Source organism: Dermacentor variabilis, chromosome 5, assembly GCF_050947875.1.
Source record: "Dermacentor variabilis isolate Ectoservices chromosome 5, ASM5094787v1, whole genome shotgun sequence".
NCBI lineage: Eukaryota > Metazoa > Arthropoda > Arachnida > Ixodida > Ixodidae > Dermacentor > Dermacentor variabilis.
The window spans coordinates 3,133,420-3,154,991 of record NC_134572.1 but is presented as its reverse complement, the minus strand read 5'-3'; the positions used below and the strand labels follow the sequence as shown (position 1 = coordinate 3,154,991).

Genomic DNA, 21,572 nt, shown 5'->3' with positions numbered 1-21,572 from the left:
TTTTTGTTTTGTGGTGCAGCGTCTGAGACAGGTCAACGTATATGGTGCCCTTCGTTAAGTTGACTATACGTTCAGCATCAGAGATGTGTTCGAACAGAGCGTGAGCATGTGATAACTGGCTACAAACGAAGATCGACCATCATGCACGGGCTGCCGTCGCGGGAAAGGCGCTACGTATGCATGGAGTTATCGCGCAATAGCGTCCCTTAGAACGCAATTTAATGACACGATGATGTGGGGCTCCTGCACCGCAGGACGGCGCGCTCGAAGGTCGGCGCCATGAAAGACGATGAAGCGCGTAGGCTTCAAGCTCTTCTTCTGGCCCGCCATTAAAGAGAAGCGTCTATTTTGGAAAACTCAGTCTTCAGTCTACGTTACATTTTCCTGGTTGACGTGCGGGGTACGTGATACCACTCCCAGATCGAACACCGTCTACAAGACCAGTACGAAGTACGGTCGAGCTGACCCCTGTTCACGTATGGACAAGCCGTTGACTTCAACGACTGCCACCTGAGCATGAGCCTCTACCCAATCAAGTCAGAAGGATGATTACATCGGTTCCGCCTTCGTCCTCAACCGCGCCGACCGAGGTCGTCCTCAACCACCCGCGAATCCTCACGTACGTCCTTCCATGGGGACACCTTCGAGGATGTTGAGGACTGGCTCGATCACTTTGAGCGTGTCGCAGAATTCAACGACTGGACTCCAGAGCACAAGCTACGGAAGGCCTACTTTGCCCTCGAGGACTATGCCCGGATATGGTTTGATGATCGTGAGGCGGCCCTATCAACATGGGTGGAATTCCGACGGCAGCTAATCAACACATACGCCAGCCTCGATCGCAAGGAGCGAACTGAATCTGCAATTCAGGCGAGAGTACAGAGGCCGAACGAAAGCGTTGAAATGCTTGTCGAAGATATGTGCCGACTTTCCCGACGCGAGGATCCGTCCATGCCGGAGCAAAATAAGCTCGTGAACTTGATGCGCGGTGTCAAGCAGGAGTTATTCGGTGCCCTAATACGAAACCCACCAAAGACCGTTGCGGAGTTTCTCACGGAAGCCATATCAATGGAAAAGGCACTGCAGCAGCGAACAAGGCAGTACAACCGCGACGTGTCGAGTCCATTGCGTGACCCTCTCGCTATACCCATGGACAATACCGATGCCTTGCGGGAGCTCTTTTTTGTTAATTTTTTATTGCGAAAGCAATACTGCTCGAGGTTTCCGCTCTTGGCCGTCGTCCCGGAGAATCCATCATTGACCTTTGGCGTGACCTATGTGTGACGTCATGGCAGCTGTGGAAAAGCGGCGCCCCCAACTCGGCTCGTCGCGATCGTCCCAGCGAATCCTCCACGCGCCGCTGCCGTGGGGGAGGCGCTCGCTCTACGTGACATCATTCCAGCTGTGGAAAAGCGGCCCCCCAACTCGGCTCGTCGCAGTCGCCCCAGCGAATCCTCCGTGGTATGTCGGATGATGTGTATAAGGTGAAGCTGCAACGATGTGCTGCAGCTAACAAGCGGCGGCGTGCGGAAGAAACGGATGAAGAGCGGGAACAACGTTTAGCTAAACGGCGTGCATATTATGCAGCCAGGCGAATGCGTTCAACATCTCTTGATCTGGGTGCATCTACAAGTATCATGCATGCTCTCAATGCTGACGCGACTTTGGCGACACCTGATCGTTCGACAGCAAGCCTTATGGATGCTTGAAATGGCGACGAGACTGCATTTACACGTTCGATGTGCAGTATGGAACTCAACAACCTGAACAGAAGATTGCTTTCGCAATCCACTAGGCTTAGCCAAGCTAAGCCTCTGCCAATTTTTTATTTCATCATTCATCATTAGTAGAGAAGGAGGTCCCGGAGTTACAAGAACCGTCAGGGGGATTATTAGCAATTTAACAATGCAGGAATTAATACATTATGGCAACGTAGCAGCGACAGACATCAGAAAGCACGAAGTTAATGAGGGTTGTTGTACTAGAAGAGCTCCAAAAGCTTCAGGTGGCTCCGGCATCGGTACAGCGACTCGCTCTGGCTGAGGTCGTCCGGGAGGAAATCAGGCAGGCAGTCCAAGTCCAGGAGCGAAGCGAGACAGCACAGCACGGGGTGCGGCAGCCACAACCTCGCATGTCGTATGCGGAAGCTGCGCGAATTTCGTTGTCCCCGATTTTTCGCGATGTGAGCAACGTGCCGGACTTTCATGGTGTGCGCTCCTTTGAACAAGCAACTGGCGACTTCAGGCCTCGCAGCACGCCATTCAGGGCTGCAACACGACCACCCCGCAAGAGCGGCGTATGGCGCACTGCAGACCGGAGGCCCTTGTGCTTCATTGCGGTGAAGCCGATCTCCTACAGGGCGTGTCCTTACCGCCGAGCTGGGCTCCGTGGATTTTCACTCAATGCGCCGTGCCCGCGCAATGGTGAACGCCCCCTGGAGATTGAAGCATACCTCGCGGACGCCAGGACCTCGTTTGCCCCACGATTCCGTGAGCGCCGGTCACCGTCACCCGCCCGAAACAGGTTTACCAGCCTCCTCTTCACGCCGAGAGCAACAAGGCATCGCTCACCCAGCCCTGACTCCAGCGACCTGCGAGGGTGAGGTCGCTGACGTTGTGACGACCGCGATATGACGTAATTGAGACGCAGAGAAAGCAGTGTAGTTCGGTGTCAGTATCCTGCGACGTACCAGTTGCCATATATGACAACGAAATCACGGCGTTAATCGACACGGGTGCGGACACATCTGTTATGAGCCACAATCTCGCGCGTATACTGAACAAAGGTTCGACGCAATGGACCGGAACTCAGATTCGTACTGCAAGAGGGCACCTCATAATTCCAATGGGCCGGTGCACGGCACGAGTCAATATTCGGGGCTCCACGTACATCGGCGACTTCGTCATTCTTCCTGAATGTTGAAACGACCTTATACTTGGCATGGATTTTCTTCAGGCGAACAATGCCATCATCGGCCTGCAAGGGTCTAGAGTCAGCTTCGCTACTACACAAGCCGTAGCGAACAGTAATGACAGCGACCGTGACGTCGCGCTTCGCGTAGCTGACGATCACCTCACGTTGCCGCCCAAGAGCAGCGTGCTTACCCTTGCCCGATGCGACATGGAGGACGATGCCGAAGGAATTGCTTAGGCAAACATGCCCCTGCTTCTTGAGCGCCACATTTGCATAGCCAGAGGGCTTCTTCAGGTGCGAAACCAATTTCAGTCGTATTGCTAACAAACTTTAGCAAAGAGTATCGGCATGTACCGCGAGGAATGACAATCGCATTTCTTCGCGAAATCATTGATGTTACTGACATTGCCACATTGGAGACCGCATCGTCTCAGCAATCTGAGTTAATTGAGCCTAAAAGAACGGATTCACGTTAACGCCGCTCTGCCAGACCATCAAACAGACCGTCTACTGAGTCTCGTGAATGAATTTCCGGTTTGTTTTTCAACGTCATCAAAAGTGCGGCGGACGTTCATCACAAAGCACCGCATTATTACGGACCAGTCCGCACGTCCTGTCCGTCAGCATCCTTAGAGTGTCTCCAGTGGAAAGGGAAGCGATCAAGCATCAGGTGAAAGAGATGCTCGAAGACGACGTGATCCAGCCGTCCACAAGCCCATGGGCCTCCCCTGTAGTGTTAGTCAGAAAGAAAGATGGCGCACTACGCTTCTGTGTAGATTACAGAAAGTTGAATCGTGTCACCAAGCGCGATGTTTATCCTTTGCCACGCATCGACGACGCATTAGAACAACAGGCCAAGTTTTTTCTTCGTTGGATCTTAAATCAGGGTATTGGAAAATCGAAGTTGATGAACAGTATCGTGAGAAAACAGCGTTTGTGACACCTGACGGGCTTTGTGAATTCAAAATTCTCCCCATGGGTCTCTGTTCCGCACCTGCCACCTTTCAGCGGATAGCGCTTACAAGAATACGGCGTTCGTGTTTTCCACTTCTCTACTCCTGTGTACCGTCTGCACGCCTCACCTCTTGTTCGCATAACGAATCCTTACCAACTAGCTCAGCTTTCTGTCGTTCTAAGTTTCAGCAGGTGATGGGTACCGTGCTTGCTGAGCTCAAATGGCAAACGTACCTCGTGTACTTGGACGACGTCGTCCTGTTCGCGAGCATGTTTGACGATCATCTCGCTCGACTCTAGAGTGTCCTCGCATGCGATCCGTACTGCAGGCCTCGCCACCAGGCCTGAAAAATGCTACTTCGGGTTCCAAGAGCTCAAATTCCTGGCTATGTCGTTTGTCCTCAAGGCGTCCGACTAGACCCCGACAAGTTAGCTGCCGTCACCGAGTTTTCACCACCCACAGACAAGAAGGCTGTCCAATGCTTCCTTTGTTTGTGCGCATATTATAGGTGCTTCGTCGAGGGGTTCTCGAAAATTGCTGAGCCTCTGACACAGCTTCCACGCGACAATGTGCCTTTAATTTGGGCGGACGAGCAGCAGCAGTCGTCCAATGAATTGCGCAAGCGTTTGCAAGAGGCCCCAATACTTGCTCATTTCGTTGGAGGCGCTGACACTGAAATTCATACTGACGCGAGCAATGCGGTTTCGGTGCAGTTCTTGTGCAGTGGCAAGCTGCTGCGGAGCGCACCATTGCTTATGCAAGTCGCAGACTCACCAAGGCTGAGAAAAACTACTCAACCACCGAATAGCTTAGCGGTTGTGTGGGCAATTGTTAAATTCCGACCCTACTTGTACGGTAGACCCTTTAAGGCTGTCAGTGATCACCACGCCCCGTGCTGGCTTGCCAACCTGAAGGACCCTCTAGGCAGACTAGCCCGTTGGAGCCTGCGTTTATAAGAGTACGACATTACCGTTGTCTTCCGATCTGGAAGGAAGCACAGTGACGCTGACTGTTTGTCACGCGCACCACTTCCTACGACGTCATCGGATCCTGACCATGACTTGCCATTTGTCGGCGCTATCGACGCCATAAAGATGGCTGAGCGCCAGCGCGCTGACCCTGAGCTGCTGCTGCTGATCGAGCACCTTCAAGGAGTTGAAGGTGTTTTACCCCGCTCGCTCGTGCGCGGCTTATGCAAGTAGCTAATGGGCCTATAATTTTGCAATTCTTTAACGTCTCCCTTTTTGTGGATTAGTATAATGTTTGCATTCTTCCCGTTTTCTGGGACTTTTGCAACTGATAGACACTTTGCATAAAGAGCCGCCAGTTTTCCAAGCTTAATGTATTCTCCATCTTTGATTAAATCGACTGTTGTTCCATCTTCTCCTGCTGCTCTTCGTCGTTTCATGCTTGCAAGGCCCTTCTGACGTCATCGCTAGTTATAGGAGTTTCTGTATCTTGTTCATTAATGTTCCTAATGGAGGTATCCTCACTCCTCTGGGTATTGTACAGGTCAGTATAGAATTTTTCCGTTTCCTTTACTATGTCTTCGAGATTGCTGATGATATTACCCTGCTTATCTTTCAGTGCATGCATCTTTGTTTGTACTATGTCAAGTTTCTTTCTCACTGATTTCAGGCTGCGTCCAGTTTTTACGGCTTCTTCAGTCTCTCTCACGTTATAGTTTCGAATATCACTCATTTTCGCCTCGTTGATCAGTTTAGACAGTTACGTGAATTCTTCTTATCTCTTGAGTTAGACTCTTTCATTCTTTGTCGTTTCTTTATTAGGTCATTTGTTACTTCGGAGAGCTTGCCTACTGGTTGCCTTGGTGCCTTGCCTGCCACTTCAATTACTGCCTCTGAAGCCACCCTAGTTACGGTTTCATTCATTAGCTCTGTCATCATCATCATCTTCTAAGGCTGCATATTCGTTTGCAATTACCAGCCTGAATTTTTCTGCTTTTACCCTTATTGCCTCTAAGTTAGCCTGTTTCTTCTTCACCAATTTTGCTCTTTCATCAAATTGAGTTGACTCCTAGCGCTCACTAACCTATGATCACTGCACTTATCCTACCTATCACTTCTACATCCTGTACTATGCTGGGATCAGCAGAAAGTGTGAAGTCAATTTCGTTTCTTGTTTCACCATTAGGGCTTTTCCAGGTCCAATTTCTGTTGCTACGCTTCCTGAAGAAAGTGTTCATTATTCGAAGCTTATTCTTTTCTCCGAATTCTACCAGCATCTTTCCTTTAGCGTTCCTAGAATCAACGCCGTAATTGCCAATTGCTTGTTCACCAGCCTGCTTTTTCCCCACTTTTGAATTGAAGTCGCCCATTACTATGGTATACAGAGTTTGCAGTTTTCTCTTCGCTAATTCAACATCTTCATAAAACTGATCTACTTCCTCATCATCGTAACTGGGTGTTGGAGCGCAGGCTTGCGCTACCTTTAATCTATACCTCTTATTAAGTTTGATTAGGACTGCAGCTTTCCTCTCATTAATGCTGTAGAATTCGTCAATGTTGCATGCTATGTCCTTATCGATTGGGAATCCCACCCCGCAGTCCTTCTTGTCTAGGAGGCCTGTATAGCAGATGACATGTCCGTTATTCAGCAAGGTATAAGCCTCGCCAATTCTTCAGATCTCGCTAAGGCCGATGATATCCCAAACAATGTGTGATTGTACCTCAAAGAGTCCTGCTGAGCTAGCCTCACTCTAGAGGGTCCGGGTGTTAAACGTTGCAAGGGTCAGTTTTCATTGGCGGCCTGTCCGGACCCAGATATTCTTAGCACCCTGTGCTGCGTTACATGTCTGACTGCCGCCTTGGACACGTTCTACGCAACTGCTGGGGACGAGGGTCATGGGGTAACTGAGTGGGTCATTTGGGGAGCGAGTGGCCGAATACTGCATATGGGAGGCCTATTCCTGTTCAAGTGAGGAAGCGTCTTGTTCAAGCTCAATGGGCCTTCCTAATTTGGTTGTACCTGGATTAGTAAGGCCCCTCTCGCTCTCGGTATCTTTTGCCGCTGACAGGCGTCACTCCAAGCCTGCAGATAATTCAGGCCAGTTACCGAATATAGTCTGCCGTTGCGACTCGCTCGTGATAATGCTGCACTCCCCTCAATAATGGCCCTGTGGCCATGAGGGTACCTGGAATAAATAAATTGCATCAGCGTTATTTATTTGTCGTCTCTCGTTCTTTGCGTGCCGCCTTCGTCACTTCGTCGGCGTCGGCGTCGTGCCGTTAACATTCTGTTGTGTTCACTTCGTCGTGCAGTCGTCACCCCGTCGTATTCATGCAGTCGTCGACATGCCGTCAACGTCATGTTCTTGTTAGCTGCCATCGTGGTCATGTTGCTGTCCTCATGCCTTCGTGGTTATATTCATGATTGTTCTGCAGTCTTCACTCTGTCATCGCCACTCCCATCGTCGTTATATCGTGACCGTTCCGCCGTCAATCAGTCCCCCCCCCCCAAGATGATTACATCACCATCGTTCCACCGTCGTCAATTTGTGGTCGTCACTCAATCATCATCGTTCGATTCTCTTCGTTTCATTGTTGTCACTCCTTCGTTTTGTCATTTTTCCTTCTTCACATGGCGTCGTGACGCCTACCTAATCATGCAGTCGTCGGCATGCCATCATCACCATGCGTGCAGCTGTGGTCACACTGTAGTCGCATATCGCAGTTATCGGGCGATCGTGCTTTCATGTTCATCACTTCGTCGTCATTATAATTTTGCCATCCCGTTGCCGTTAGTACCCGCTACACGTTAATTGCGGCATAGAGCAATGAAGTCAGCAACAGAGAAGTACACAAGAAGTTGGTAACATGACCCATTCCTGTAGTGGATGCGTCTATTTAATGTGCATGTCTGTCTCCCTTAAATAGAGGCCGCACCTGCGTCTAAACATTTGCACCAATACGTTGCGCTTGCCTGATGGCGCTATACGTTTGGTTAAATATTGCATTGTCCTTGCGTCATTACCATGTTATTTTCTTAAAAGAACACTTCATTTATGTCATTTCCTTCTGCGCATTTGGATAATTAGCGTAACGTTTGCAAACATTTACTTTGCCATTTGCGTAAACATAGCTGAAAGCTTCGTGTAACACCGATTCCCACATAAACGTGGAATCCACTGATTTTTTATTGCATTTGTTCTGGACCAGGGTGCACGCAGTGCTAAACATTGATGTGTATCTCGAATGAACAATGACGGAATTCTTAATTGCTGCAAAGATTCTGAAAGGCATGTAGAAGTACATGTTGCTGGGCTAGTCGGTTCATATTGCTCAGTAGACCACAAAAATTATGGTCGCTTAGCGCAAAGAAGGAAAAAACGGAAGGGGACAAAGGGCCCCCTTTTTACGCTATGGGAAATGTGGTAACAAATACAACTGCGTTGAAGAAGTTTATAGAGTATCTTATCAACGCAGGAGCTTCAATACAAGCCGCCTGTTAGGTTAAAAGCCGTCGGAAACATGTCCAGTCATCGCCACGTGCACTACTTATTCGAGAGCACAGGGCAGGCGTTGAATTTAGCACGCGAATGGCTTTGTTTTCGCTGGTAACAAAGTATTGACTTTGGAAGGGTGCGCGACTTAGTTAGTTGCTATATTCGAAGTTTGTTCGCACTTCAAATGCCATGCAACTAAGAGACATCGTGACACTGTGCGCTTGCTCTCTTGGTCTTAAAAGGAAGCTTTAGCTCAGGCCCAACTCCGACGCGGCCTATTCACATACATGTGAAACGCAAAAACATTTTTCTGAGATATCTGCTGTACCGATTTTAATGAAATTTGTTGCATTTAAGAGATAAGGTTAAATTCTATGGTCTGTTTGAAGCAGAATTTTGATTTAGGGCATGATGTTTGTTAGAAATATTTTGAAAAATTCGAAGTGGGGGAGTTTACAAATTAATAGCTCTGCATCAAGAGCAGATATCGCGGTTGTGTAAACGGCGCCCATTAGATCATTAGAAGCGGACAAATTCGATATTCTTACGTTAATTTGTTATGTTGCGTACAAGGGTCCTGCAAAACCTGTATTCCCATATTACTAAATTTTTGAGATTCATGTGTACCATATCAATTTTGTCCGCTTTAGATGTGCTAATAGATAATAATAATAATAATAATAATATTTTGGGTTTTACGTGCCAAAACCACTTTCTGATTATGAGGCACGCCGTAGTGGGGGACTCCGGAAATTTTTGACCACCTGGGGTTCTTTAACGCGCACCTAAATCTAAGCACACGGGTGTTTACTATTAGATACAATTGACAGAATTGTGATATGATTTTTCATTGCTGAGCTACAGAGTTGTAAACCTTAGCTTCGTTTTCTGAAAATTCTCCACTTTTGCAAATTTTTAAGAAAAAACTTACGACCTAAATCATAAATTCCAAACCAACAGTTCATACATTTTAAGTTGTTCCTTTTAAATTCAAGAAACCTCGTCAAATTTGGTGCAGTAGTTGCCTAGAAAAATTAATTTTCCTTTTGAATATATTTAGATAGGAGCACCCGAGCTGAAGCTTCTTCTTAATGTATGTCTTTTAACTGCGCTTCAATGCCAGGACAAAGCAGCGAAATTTATTCTTCGAGGAAATAAAGGAAGCCAGGAGGGGTGTTCTGTAAATCGTCTGCTGCTAAAGTGCTGATTGGCTGGGAGCACCTGCCTGCTGACGCGTACCCGAGCCCAGCCAATCAGTACTTCATCAGTAGAAGAAATGGTTATGTTCACTAGGTGGACACTTGTAGAATACCCCCCAGGAGTTTGCGGACCAGGGAAGAAGAAAGCCATGACGAAGCACTAACCGGCGGAAGGATTCCCTTACCGGGGATTCGGAATTGTCATTGTGCTGTGGAAACCTGGAACTGCGGATCTGTTCGTTGTTAGGAAGCGCAATGTGCGGGTAACTGAGTCTAGTGGGAGCGACCGCCTTAGTCTAACTGATCGCCAGCGCCACCTCTGGCGCCTCCTTTACGCCCACACGAAACCAGGCCCAAGCGAGGCCTGAGCTCGTACGAACAGTCCGCGTGGTCTGAAGAATACTTAGCTGCATCAAGCCAGAGGATTACTGGTAACGACGTGCGCTCACGTGAGGTTCGCGTGACGTCAGAGGTTAATACAGGGTTTCTATGTTAGGTACCTTGGTGTTTTTGATTTTCATGAGCGACACCACGAAAGGTCTGTTGCCTCCTTTGCGCTTATTCGCAGGTGACTGCGTTTGTACAGAGTAATGCGTTTCCAAAGTGACGGCGTTTCTATGCAAAGTGACCTAGATAAAGTTGTTCGTTGGTTGGACATTTGGAATATGCACATAAATTTCGACAATACTTTCAGGATGCTGTTTACCGAAAAGCAATGTACTCATGAGTTTAATTATAACATAAATGGCAACTTATACCGGTAAGCAAGTTTAAATACTTAGGCATGCTTTTTTAGTACAAATTTATCATGGCACCACCATATCCATTACGCCACAGCCCAAGCCTGTAAATTATTAGGTTTCTTTCCGGAAACTGAAAACATTTCCCTGTAGAAAAAAAAAACAGCTTCTGTGCCAATTAAACGTTCGGTCCGTACTTCAGTGCACTTGCACAGTGTAAAATTCGTGGTTAAAAAAAATTTGTAAGGAAAGCTAGCAAGGGTGCAAACGCTGACCAAAAGGTCTGTTTTGAATAAGTACAGACTCCATTTTACTGTGTTCCTTACGAAGGGGTGTCTCGGATGGGAAACACTCGATAAGCGAAGAAATGTTTCATAATATTATTTTCTTTTCTTGTACAGACATAGACGGGGGACAACTGCCTATTTTAACCTTACCAGGTCTCTTCGTGAGAGAAGCGTAACAAAAACATTAGAGAATATAAGTGCAGAACTGGAAACAAGTAGAAATCATATTTTTCCATGCAGCATTTCTAATCGAATCGTTTAATGGACAATGTTGCCACCACTAATTCCGAAGCTGTCTTTTACGCCTTGCTGTATTTTTTTTCCTTTCTCAGCCTCATTATTTAATACTCGTTATTTATGTGATATGACGTTTCTTTATTCTCAAATTCTGTATTTCATGGATGCTAATGCAAGTTGAGATACTTTTTTTTTTCTTGAGTGGAAACGAACAAGCGGAAACCAGCAAGACACTGCACAGAATCGCCCACAACTCTGCGTGTAGTGACGCCGAGATACCAGACAAAATGGGGGAGCGGTATGCGTTGGGTTCGCGGATATCCCCGAATGCGCGGAGCCGTATCGTCGAAAACGATGAACTCGACCGCACCATTGCGCAAGAAGACGTGTATGCGGCGGTCAGAATCGCTCTTAAGAACACGGCAGCACGAGTAGACAAGATCGGCAATGACATGAAATCTATGGGCGAAACATATTAGCTGCATCACGAATTACCTCAACGAGCATAGGGAGGCGAAAATCGTTCCGGAAAACTAGCGACGCGCAGAATTCATCACTGTCCCAAAGCCAGGCAAAAACACCAAGCTTGTTAAACCTGCCGCCAGTCTCACCGACCTCATGCTCAGGGAAACTGTGTGAAACGATCATCGTTATGATTAAGTTGCAAAATTACCTGGATTATAACCTCGTGTCTCACACGATGTTTGGATTCCGGCCACAGCTATGAACGCAAGACACCTTATTCCTCGTCAAACAGGAAGTAGCAACATTCCAAAGTATGGAGAGCACGTGGTCATGGTCCTCTACCTCAAGGGGGCCTTCGACAACGTTAGCCATGAAGCCATACTATAGAGCCTGAACAGCTTAAGTTGCGGAAGAAAGATTCACGGCCTACATCAAGGCCTTCCTCGCAGAGAGGACTGCGACCTCGCTTACTCCCCTCAAGAGTAAGTGTGGGCGTGCCAGTTTCCATCATCCTTCCATCGTGGCAGATGTCCGTTCGAGACGCTGTGTTAGACTGCGCAGCCTTGAGGATCGGCCGACATGCCTGTAGTCTTATGGACTCGTTACTGTGCTACGTTCACGCTGTAGAACACTTTACCGGCCGCCTTCTGTACTGACACCACCACTGACACTGGCAGCCTACCACCCTTCACAGTGTGTAACGTTTTTGCGCCAGACTACAAAGAATCAGAATTGCTTGGCTTGTCAATCTGGCAACGCTTTGCAGAGATTCAAACGATACTGTATAGCCAGCTATCAGCAATGTGCTTCGCATAACTTCCACAGTGCGGGGGATTTGCTTTTCTTTATTGTGTGCATGTGCGTTCTCTTTTTAATTGAATGTGGTCTCTCTTTTCAGCGACGTGTAGAATTCTTCTTCATACTTTTGTTCCTTCGTGTATTGCGTTCCTTGGTGTATATTTTCCGTCCTTACTCATGTCTATATTTCCTCCTTCCTGAACGGCACCTTCACCTACCGCTGAAATCTGTGAGCCTTTCTCTCGCTTCGGCTTTTGGAGATGAATACCCGCTAAACACGAACTTTACTGCGTTGCGATTGTAGCGCATTCGTAGTTATGCGAATTGCCGTGTTCACACTAACGACGTGGGCCGACAAACTAGGACGCTTGCATTGTGTGCTTCGACACTCTGCGCATCCCGTCACGACCCTTGTCCGGCCAAGCGCACTTGCACAAGCCTGAAATCGATGTGCCTGACAGCACAACCACGCTTAGTCGCTCCTCCTCGCGCAGCTATTTCGACGCGCAAATTACAATGTGGAATGCGTAATGGAAATCGAAATTTAACCTTCTCCTTCCCCATCGCTGTTTCGCCTCCTGGCTTCTCATTAGCCATTGTGTTGAACGCAAGCTTTATTGTTTTTTTATTCTGCTCGTTGGCTTCTTCCTGTTTCTAGTTTTTTTTTATATTCGTGATTTCTGTATGTACGATAGCATTGTCTGTCACACTCATTATATCATTTTGCTCGTATCGAAAGATTTTGGTGAAACGGTCAATCCTGAAAGAGCGTGGAATCCAGCCAATAACGAGGCAAAAGAATGCGAACAAGTAAGGTCAGTTTCCAACGTTCCCAACCAGCGCGTTAATGAGCGTGATAAGTCCGTTATTGATCGAGAATAGGAAAAATGCCTCGTAGCCCGTCGGGCACAGCTTCATTCCACAATGCGGAAAGGACGAAAGGATGCAGGCCGTCGTTCATGCCGCGTTATTGGAGGCGGTGGGTTAAGCGTGTAATATTGGACCGCTTCTCCTCCTAGTGCCATTATTGTTCTCGATGTTTGTCGCCGCGTCGAAGCCGACATAGGTTGTATGTGCATGCAACGAAATTATTAAACAAGGTTTCTCACCTTGGTACGCAAAATACATTCCATGTACTTGAATAAACTTTCTTCAACGCATCAACCAAAAAAATTGTCGTTCAGTTCGGCTTTGGAGTATACTTTAAGCGCCACATGAAGAATATCTATTTGGTTAGCACTTTAACGATGTTGGCATGGGCAGTGTAGTATTTTCGGCTAAGAATACTCGAGTATACATTCTTTTTTCGCTAAATATATGAGCCTATTTAATGTTAAACCGGCTACCTGCTTCTCTCACGATCATCCCAGTATTTTACAGCGAAGCTGTTAGCCTCTAGTTGGTCGGGATGTTTCGTGTCCGCGTGCGAATTTCTGCGCACACAAAAACAAACGACAGATGGAAGGCTTTCTGTTTGAGCTTAATCGTAACGGATATATGTTTTCTCGTATATTTGGTTTACAATCCGATGCTATCATGCCTAATATTGTGTCTAAGCCGCACTTTACAAATTTTGTGACACATTTTGCTTCTATGAGTAGCAGACTTTATAACTTTACAAAAAGCAGACATAACTTTACAGTCAATGTTCAGGCGATCAGCTGAACTTTCAAAGCTTCAAATATTTTTCGCCTATAGTATGTCAACCGGGATACCATTCTATATTTAATTTGCGGCCTATGGATTTTCCCGCGTTCCGAGAAACAAAATTGAGCTTTGAAATTTTAGCGGCTTTTGCCGGTGCTAAAGCACCCAAATTGTTCAAATATTCGAAATATTTGTTATTTTGATGATCACACCCCTTCATTGTCTTACCATGCGCACCATTTTAACGATTGGATAATACAATATGCATTTAAAAAACTGCTGATTCATGCCTTCTGGCATAGCTGGGCCAGTACAATAAATTTTCGCCAAAATACTGCAAACTTTTTGGAAATAAAAATAAACGCGGAGAATTAGTTTTGAACTTCAACAAACGCGTATAAAATTTTTAAGCTATATCTGCGACGGAATTCACTAAGTACATGTTTCCGGGGCTTAATTGCTCGAACTGAGACTGACAAAAATTTTACTCAATCAGGTTCCGTCAGGCTCACACACACCGAAATTTTATTCAGCCTGCCTCTCTCGGACTCAAACTCACAGAAAATTTACTCAGCTGAGATCACTGGGATCACGAAGAGCAGGCTCAGCAAGGGCCAATATCGGACTCAGACTCAAGATGAAAAAAAAAAGATAACAAAAGCTTTCGCATATTTTTGCCTATCCGAGCAGCTCATTCATGAACGTGTATGAAGCCTAAAGACGTATAAAGACGTGTATGCAAGCGATTTTGGCCCAAAAGCGTCGCGGTTTCGACTCAAACTCAACAAAAATCTACTCTGCCGGGCTCACTCAGACTCACCAGAATTCTTTCAGCTGGGCTCACTCCATGCAGACTGAAATTCACGGGTTGGTCAAAGCGAGTCGACTCATGAGAGATTTCGCCGACCTATGTCGGTATATTGCCATTGCCGACATTGCCCGGTTGCTGGTTATTTGTTTTTGTTTTCGGTAAAACACAACACTGCATGGGATGTATACGGTCAGTGCATCTCTTCTTCTGAAACTCATCAAGTAACCTGTCGTCTTGGGCAAGAGGTGCTGTATCTAAGAGGACATTTCGGAGAGCCCGAAATATCGTGTAGAGAGTTATCTGATCAGCGGCGCTTCAGTGCTGGCGGGGGCGTCTGGTCTTGGGCTGTCGCATGAATGAGAAGTGATTGTTCCCGTGCGCATACCATGAATCTGCGGCGTCGGTGGCAAAGATTTCCACAGCACACGCTCCGTCTTTCGTGCGTGTAAAGTGCTCCAACCGTCAACAACGCGCATCCGTTCTTCGCCCAGCCTTGTTTCAGTTCTATCGAGGAAAAAATATAATGCCCTTTTCAACGACCTCTTCCAAGTTCCTTATTTATTTCTTGCAAACACTGTCGCCCTGCTTCCGGCATCTTCAACCCTAATGTACTGATGCACAGGTGCTACAGCAGAGATATGCGTTGTTGTCAGCACACTTGTCCATTCGCACCTGTCGGGGACCACTTGAAAGGAGCAGCTACTGTTACCGTCCCTGCTGTTATCACGAAGGATGGGCCGACTCGTAGCCGCCATGCGCGTTACTCTTCTGCAAATAGCGACGAGCTCCAGACCAGCGTTCTCAACTATAGGGTCCGACGTGTCGGGTTTTCATGCGTTAGCAATCTTAGGGTACTTAACGCACTTTCTGGGGCTATCTATATACCTGTGTGTTTTTCTGTCTGTGTATCTATTTATGTATCTGTCTAGGTATGTTTTTCTCTAATCGTTTTCCTGCCTGCCTAGGTCTCTGGGTAGTTAGTGGTGGCTGTGCTGATGTAACAGGGTTCCAAACCAGCCATCGGAACATGGGTCACTGAGTACATATATATATATATATATAAACTTTATTTTGATGGGGCACGGAGAGGGGTAGATCTCCGTGGTGGGAGAGCCTTCAGTCCAGGGCCCAAGCGGCGGTGGCAGAACTTTCGGCTCTGGCGATCAGCTTTCGCTGATCCTGCTCTGCCGAGCTGGCTAGCACAATCTCCCACTGATTGCGCTTAGCCTTTTGGCTGGGGGAATTATTAGGAATTCTTTGGGCAGGCCCCTGTAGTATGGCATAGGGTAGCTCGCTCTGCACAGAGAGGACAAAGCGATTCATAAAGGGTGGCGCACATGGCTTGAAAGGAACTGCAAACCAACACCTATCCTCACCTTGGGCTCTTTCACTGAGAATGTGTGGTAACGAGTGCATGCCGTGCCGCTCTTCCTTCCTTCACACCGACGTGGGTCACTGTAGATCTGCGTAGGTGCCGCTTCTCGAAGAAACTCTTCGACACCGACTCGGAGCACTGCGTATGTGCCACTCGGTCTGCGCTAGTCTCCAATGAACCTGTGTGGCGCCAACTTGGGTTACTGGGTATGTGGCAGCAGGCGTGTGCACGACGGTATTAACGCGATAGCGTTAAGGAGCTCGTGCCGCAGAAAAGCCGGTGTCGTCGACGTCGGTGTCGGCGTCGGCGTCCGCGGCGTTGGCCGTGAGCGATAAATCACGGCAGGCACTTCATAAATAAAAAGCAACTTCCAAGATGGGCTGGGTGGGAATCGAACGAGGGTCTCCGGAGTGTGAGACGGAGACGTTACCACTGAGCCACGAGTTTTTTTTTTCTTTTTCTTTATTGCCTCGCTTTTCACAGAGTTTACGAGATCAGAAGAACAGATTAACCAGATAATAGTACCGAGAACCGTCAGCTGTTTGCTGACTACAAGCCATCAGTATTTCGGCATCTGCAACAACATTTCTAATCTTGGAACCCACTCTGGTACGTACGACTGCACCTTCTGCACTTCGACAAAATAGGACACTGATTCGCAAAAATATTCGCGAACCGGTCTAGCGTCAATATCCGCATTGTGTACAGCAGTCCGAGTTCGCCATATACTGTGCAGGCCCAGGAGCATAACCAGATCGAAAGGTACACCATCGTCGTTTTCGACCGTGAGATAACGGATGCCGTGCGGACTTAATGGCAACTCTTTTTTCAAGGTTCTCTGTAAGATGTCCCAGAAGAACACTCCACCCCAGCAATCTAAAAACACATGCTCAATTGTCTCTGGTTTTTTGCATAACAAACAATGAGTACCCCACGGAACAAATAAACCCTTTTCTTCTAACCATGTTTTAACAGGTAAGGTTCCTGTGTGCAGCTTAAAAAAAAAGGTTTTAACCCCTGGCGCAACTAGCATTTTTTTAAACGCGTTTCAAAACATCTTTTCCTTTGCCTGCACAGTATAATTCACGGTACAATGGCACAGGAAATAACACATCCACAAGGTCCTTGTACAGTTTTTTGCGTGACACATCTGTCAAATATTGCAAAGAAAAACGCACCGATAAGAAGCGGAAAGATGACACCACTTCTTTTAAATATCCTCGTACTGGTCCTTGCTGACACACCGAAGACACGACAAACTCTGGTAGCACTTTACCCAGCCTCAGTTGAATCATAGTTCGGAGAAAGGTATGATCTACATCTCTGAGAAAAACAAATCGACTGACGAGTTGTCTCACATACAGATGCACTAGACCAAGCCCACCATCACTCCCTCTTTTAAACAGATTTGTTCGGCTCGTTTTTTCCCATAGAGAGCTCCAGATAAAGACCGCGAACACTCTGTGCATTTTTTGTGCATTTAACCTGCTGCAATGCAAAACTTGGATTACATACCATAGCTTGCTTACAAGAAATAGGTTGCACGTCGTGGCCCGTGCGAAAATCGACTTATCCCATCCTTTCCACTTTTGTGCATTTTCACGTAACACCTCTGTTTGTTTTTTCCAATAAGGCTCATTATCAGAGTAGTACTGTAGGGGTACTCCTAAGTATTTTGTCGGTGTTTCTTGCCATTTAATGTTCAAAAACATCCTTGGTGCGACGTCCCATTCCCCATGCCAGAACCCAACGCACTTGTCCCAGTTTACTGCACTACCACTTGCTTGACAGAAACTTTTAACAGCATTGACGGTATGCATTATACTTTCATGATTAGCACAGAAAACTGCTATGTCATCAGCGTAAGCAAGAAGGCTTACCTCGGCTTGATGTAACTGAAATCCACGTATCGCGTTGTTCCTAATTACGCTTAGACAAAAGGGCTCAATATATATGCAAAACAGAAGCGGTGATAATGGGCACCCTTGTCTGACCGAGCGCTGTACTGGTATGTATTCACCTACTGATTTGTTTATTATCAATCTCGTCGTACATCCGGCGTAAGCCATCCGCACACCCTCGCTGATCACATTGCCTACATTCACATATTCAAGCATACATAGAAGCAGATCGTGCGGCACGCGGTCGAATGCCTTCTCAAGGTCAACCTGCAGCATAGCGACACTTAGTTGCATTGCGTCACAGCATTCAAGGATTGATCGTGCTATGTGTGTATTTGTCATAATTGTCCTTCCTTTTATTCCGCACATTTGATGTGGACCGACTAAATCTTTTATTACGGTCTGCAACCTGTTAGCCAATACTTTCATTAATATTTTATAGTCTATATTTGTCAGGCTAATCGGCCTATACGATGTGACGTTACGTAATTTGATTGGGTCTTCAGTTTTTGGTATTAGGACCGTGTGTGCTGACAAAAAGGACGGCGGTAGATGTTTGTTCGCGTAAGCCTCGTTGTATACTTCAGTCAAAACAGGTGCGATAACACCCTTAAACGCCTTGTACAATGCAGCGCTTAAGCCATCCGGTCCCGGTGATTTGCCATTATATAAATGGTCAATCGCATTCTTAACTTCCTCTACTGTTATGGGCACTTCTAATACTTCCTTAGTTTCATCATCTAATGTTGGCATCAGTGACATGAAGTCTTTTTTAAATCTATCAGTGTCAATTTGGCTACGAGAAAACAATACTTTGTAATATTCCAAAAAACAACTTGCTATTGTTTCTTTGTTGGTAGACAGTAACCCATTATGTTCTATTTCTGTTATTGCATTTTGGGAAGCATATTTCTTTTCGACTCCCAAGGCACGTTTTGTCGGCATTTCTCCTGTGCTCCATTTTTCAGCTCTGGCTCGAATCAATGCTCCATTGTATCGCTCTTGGTCTATCAGCTCAAGTTTTTGCTTTATGCTTTTTATGTCTTCTAAGAAATAACCGGGTTGTATACTTTCAGCTTCCAATAATTGCTTCAGATTCAATCTAAGACGGGACTCGAGTTCTTTTTTCGCGTGACTTAAGACACTGGCCCTTTCAAGTGCTTTCAATTTAATTGTTTGCTTACAAACTTCCCATTTATGTCCCCAACTATATAAGTTTTGAGTTTTTGTTTTATCTATAGCCTTGAGAAACTGCTCACAAAACTCGTCGTCTTTCAGCAAGTTTGCATTAAATTTCCAAAGATCCCAGGAAATTTCTTTGCCATTTGTTTTTTCCTTTCCAACACGGAAAGAAACCAAACAATGATCACTAAATGCAACAGGTGTGACTCGATAATCTCGACACGACTGAATTAGTTCAGCCGAGACGTACACTCTGTCAAGTCTAGCATGGCTCGCACCCTGAAAGTGGGTAAAGGTGACCGCTTTTCCACCGCAAAGACATTCACCTACGTCTTCTAGATTAAATTCTGCAATCAAGTCTTTCAAAACAGCAGTGCTTGCATCATTGTGTTTTCCACTGGTTTTGTCACGTTCCGTACAGACACAATTGAAATCTCCCGCTAGGATTAGTCTACGCTCGCATTTCACGTACGTCTCCATTTCTTCAAAAAAAAGCTTTCGCTCTTGAGCCTGAGTTGGTGCATAAAGACAAATTACTCGCCAATTTTCTGTTGACAGGGAAAAGTCAGATACAATGAAACGGCCTGACTCACAGGTAGTCACCGACTGCACTACAGCACCAAGACTCTGCCGAATTAACAAAATGCACCCCGAAGACCTCCCCACCGCATGGGCAACACACACGTTATAGCGTCTCGTGAAAGGACGCACCATACGCTCTGTCTGATCCTCTCTCTCTACTTTGGTCTCCTGAATGGCTACAATATCAAAATCGTACTCCGTTACAAGGCGGTAAAGTTGGTTTTGCCGCCTGTTGGCACTAAGCCCTCGGACGTTAAGTGTTGCAATATTGATCGACCTCTCTAAGGACTCCATATTGGCGAGTGACACCAGACCGAGCTTACGGCGCTCCCCTCACAGACCTTGCCTTGTAGCAAAGCACAGTCCAGTCGACGCTCAGGGCGTCGACTTGCCGCCGCCGCGTGTAAGCGACGCCGACCGCTGATGGCTGGTGGCCACCCGAGGCTTTTTGGTTCCAGGCTCGGTCCCACGCCTCTCCGTTGCTCGTAGCCGGGTGTCTTGAGAAGCCGTGCTTGCTTTGCTGAGTCGGCGCTTCGTAGGTGTTGCCTCGGCGTCCATTGCAGCCTCATCCGTCGAATCACTGTCCTCGAGCGTCGCAACGGCCTCGCTTACTGCGGTCTTGAGTTCAGCTGTTTTCTCACCACTCCCGGACGCACTTAGTGGCAGCTGCTTTCCTAAAGAGTGGGTTTCAGAAGGGCGCTCTGCCGAACCGTGTTCGTACTTTCCCGTCGAAGTGTCTTCCAGAGTGGCGTCTGCTGCCCGAGCGTCTGCAGCCTGGTTCTCTTGCGCACTTGCTGAGCTGGTGGACGCCGCCACTGCGGCCGCGTCCCTGATAGACGCCACCATCCCAGCCACGCTCTCCGCTTCTTCTTCGTCCATGAGCATCTCGCTCCGGTCTGCTTCACCGCCTACGCTTGCAACTCTGGCATACGAGCGAGTACAATTAGCCTGCTCGTGCCCGAACGCTCGGCAAGCAGCACACCTGGGCACTCGGCATTCACGTCGTATGTGTCCAGTGTTGTGACAACGAAGGCATAACGGGGCACGTCCAGGCACAACCACTAGCGCAGTGCCGCTACCAAGACGCATCTGATGTGGGATGCGGTCTGGTGTGACACCATCGCGCAGCAGAAGACGCATTAGACGAGTCGTTGACTCGGCGCCCTCAAAGTCCTCGGCCTTCCACCGATCACTGATGACTTCCTTTATCTCGCCATACTCTCGGAAGGCTCATCGAATGGTCTCAGAGGTGACGTCGAACGCTACCCAATGTAGCTTAATCCTGAGTTCTTGCCTCGCTGGATCAATGACGAGGCATGTCCGGTTCTTCACCAGTAGTGGTCCGGCGTCTAGCAGCGTCTGCTTTGCCTCATCTGTCTTCATGTTCAGCAGCCACACGTGCGACATTTGGTATGCACCAATTCCGCCTACTTGCTGAATTACTCCAGCATCCTTCAAGGGCTTCCGGAAGTCGTCGATTCTATAAGGCCGTCCAGTGACGTCGCAGTGCAATACAACTGCGCGCCTTTGTCCTTCACCTGTTGGTAACGGCGGCAAGATGACACGGTAATCCTTGGGCAACGCGGAACACGGGGTACCACGGCCAACGTCGGCCGCTTTCGCAGCTCTCGAGGAGCCCTCCATTCTGCGTCCGTACTGCACGGCGTCCAGAAGCAGAATCACTGAGCCACGAGTTCGATGCTTCAAAGCGGTACAAAAGCGCCTCTAGTGAACGCGGTGTTGCCTTAGAAACGAGCTGTTTCTAAGGCTCAGGCGTGCGTCGCTTGCTCAGGCGCACATTTCGTTGTCGCGCCGAACGCTGCGTTGCTCGACGCTCACCGCGTCCGATGCGGGGCGCGTAGTCGCTGCGCCGTAGCCCATTGTCTTACACCCCTTGGCGGGTCGACGGGATCGCTGTCGCGTTCCACTCTTGAAGGCGAAGCTTAAGCGTCCTCCAATTTTTTTGGGGGGAGCGTGTCGAACGTCTTCAGGCGCTCTACGTGGACGATTTCACA

The 21,572-nt window shown here is 47.5% G+C and overlaps 1 protein-coding gene and 1 pseudogene across 1 annotated transcript in view; one reads left to right on the top strand and one right to left on the bottom strand.

The window, feature by feature from the left end:
- The window catches only part of LOC142582172 (uncharacterized), a 673,231-nt gene that overhangs the window by 157,274 nt on the left and 494,385 nt on the right, over positions 1 to 21,572 (top strand). The window lies entirely within an intron of this gene.
- Positions 19,773 to 21,335, bottom strand: LOC142582171 (uncharacterized; annotated as a pseudogene).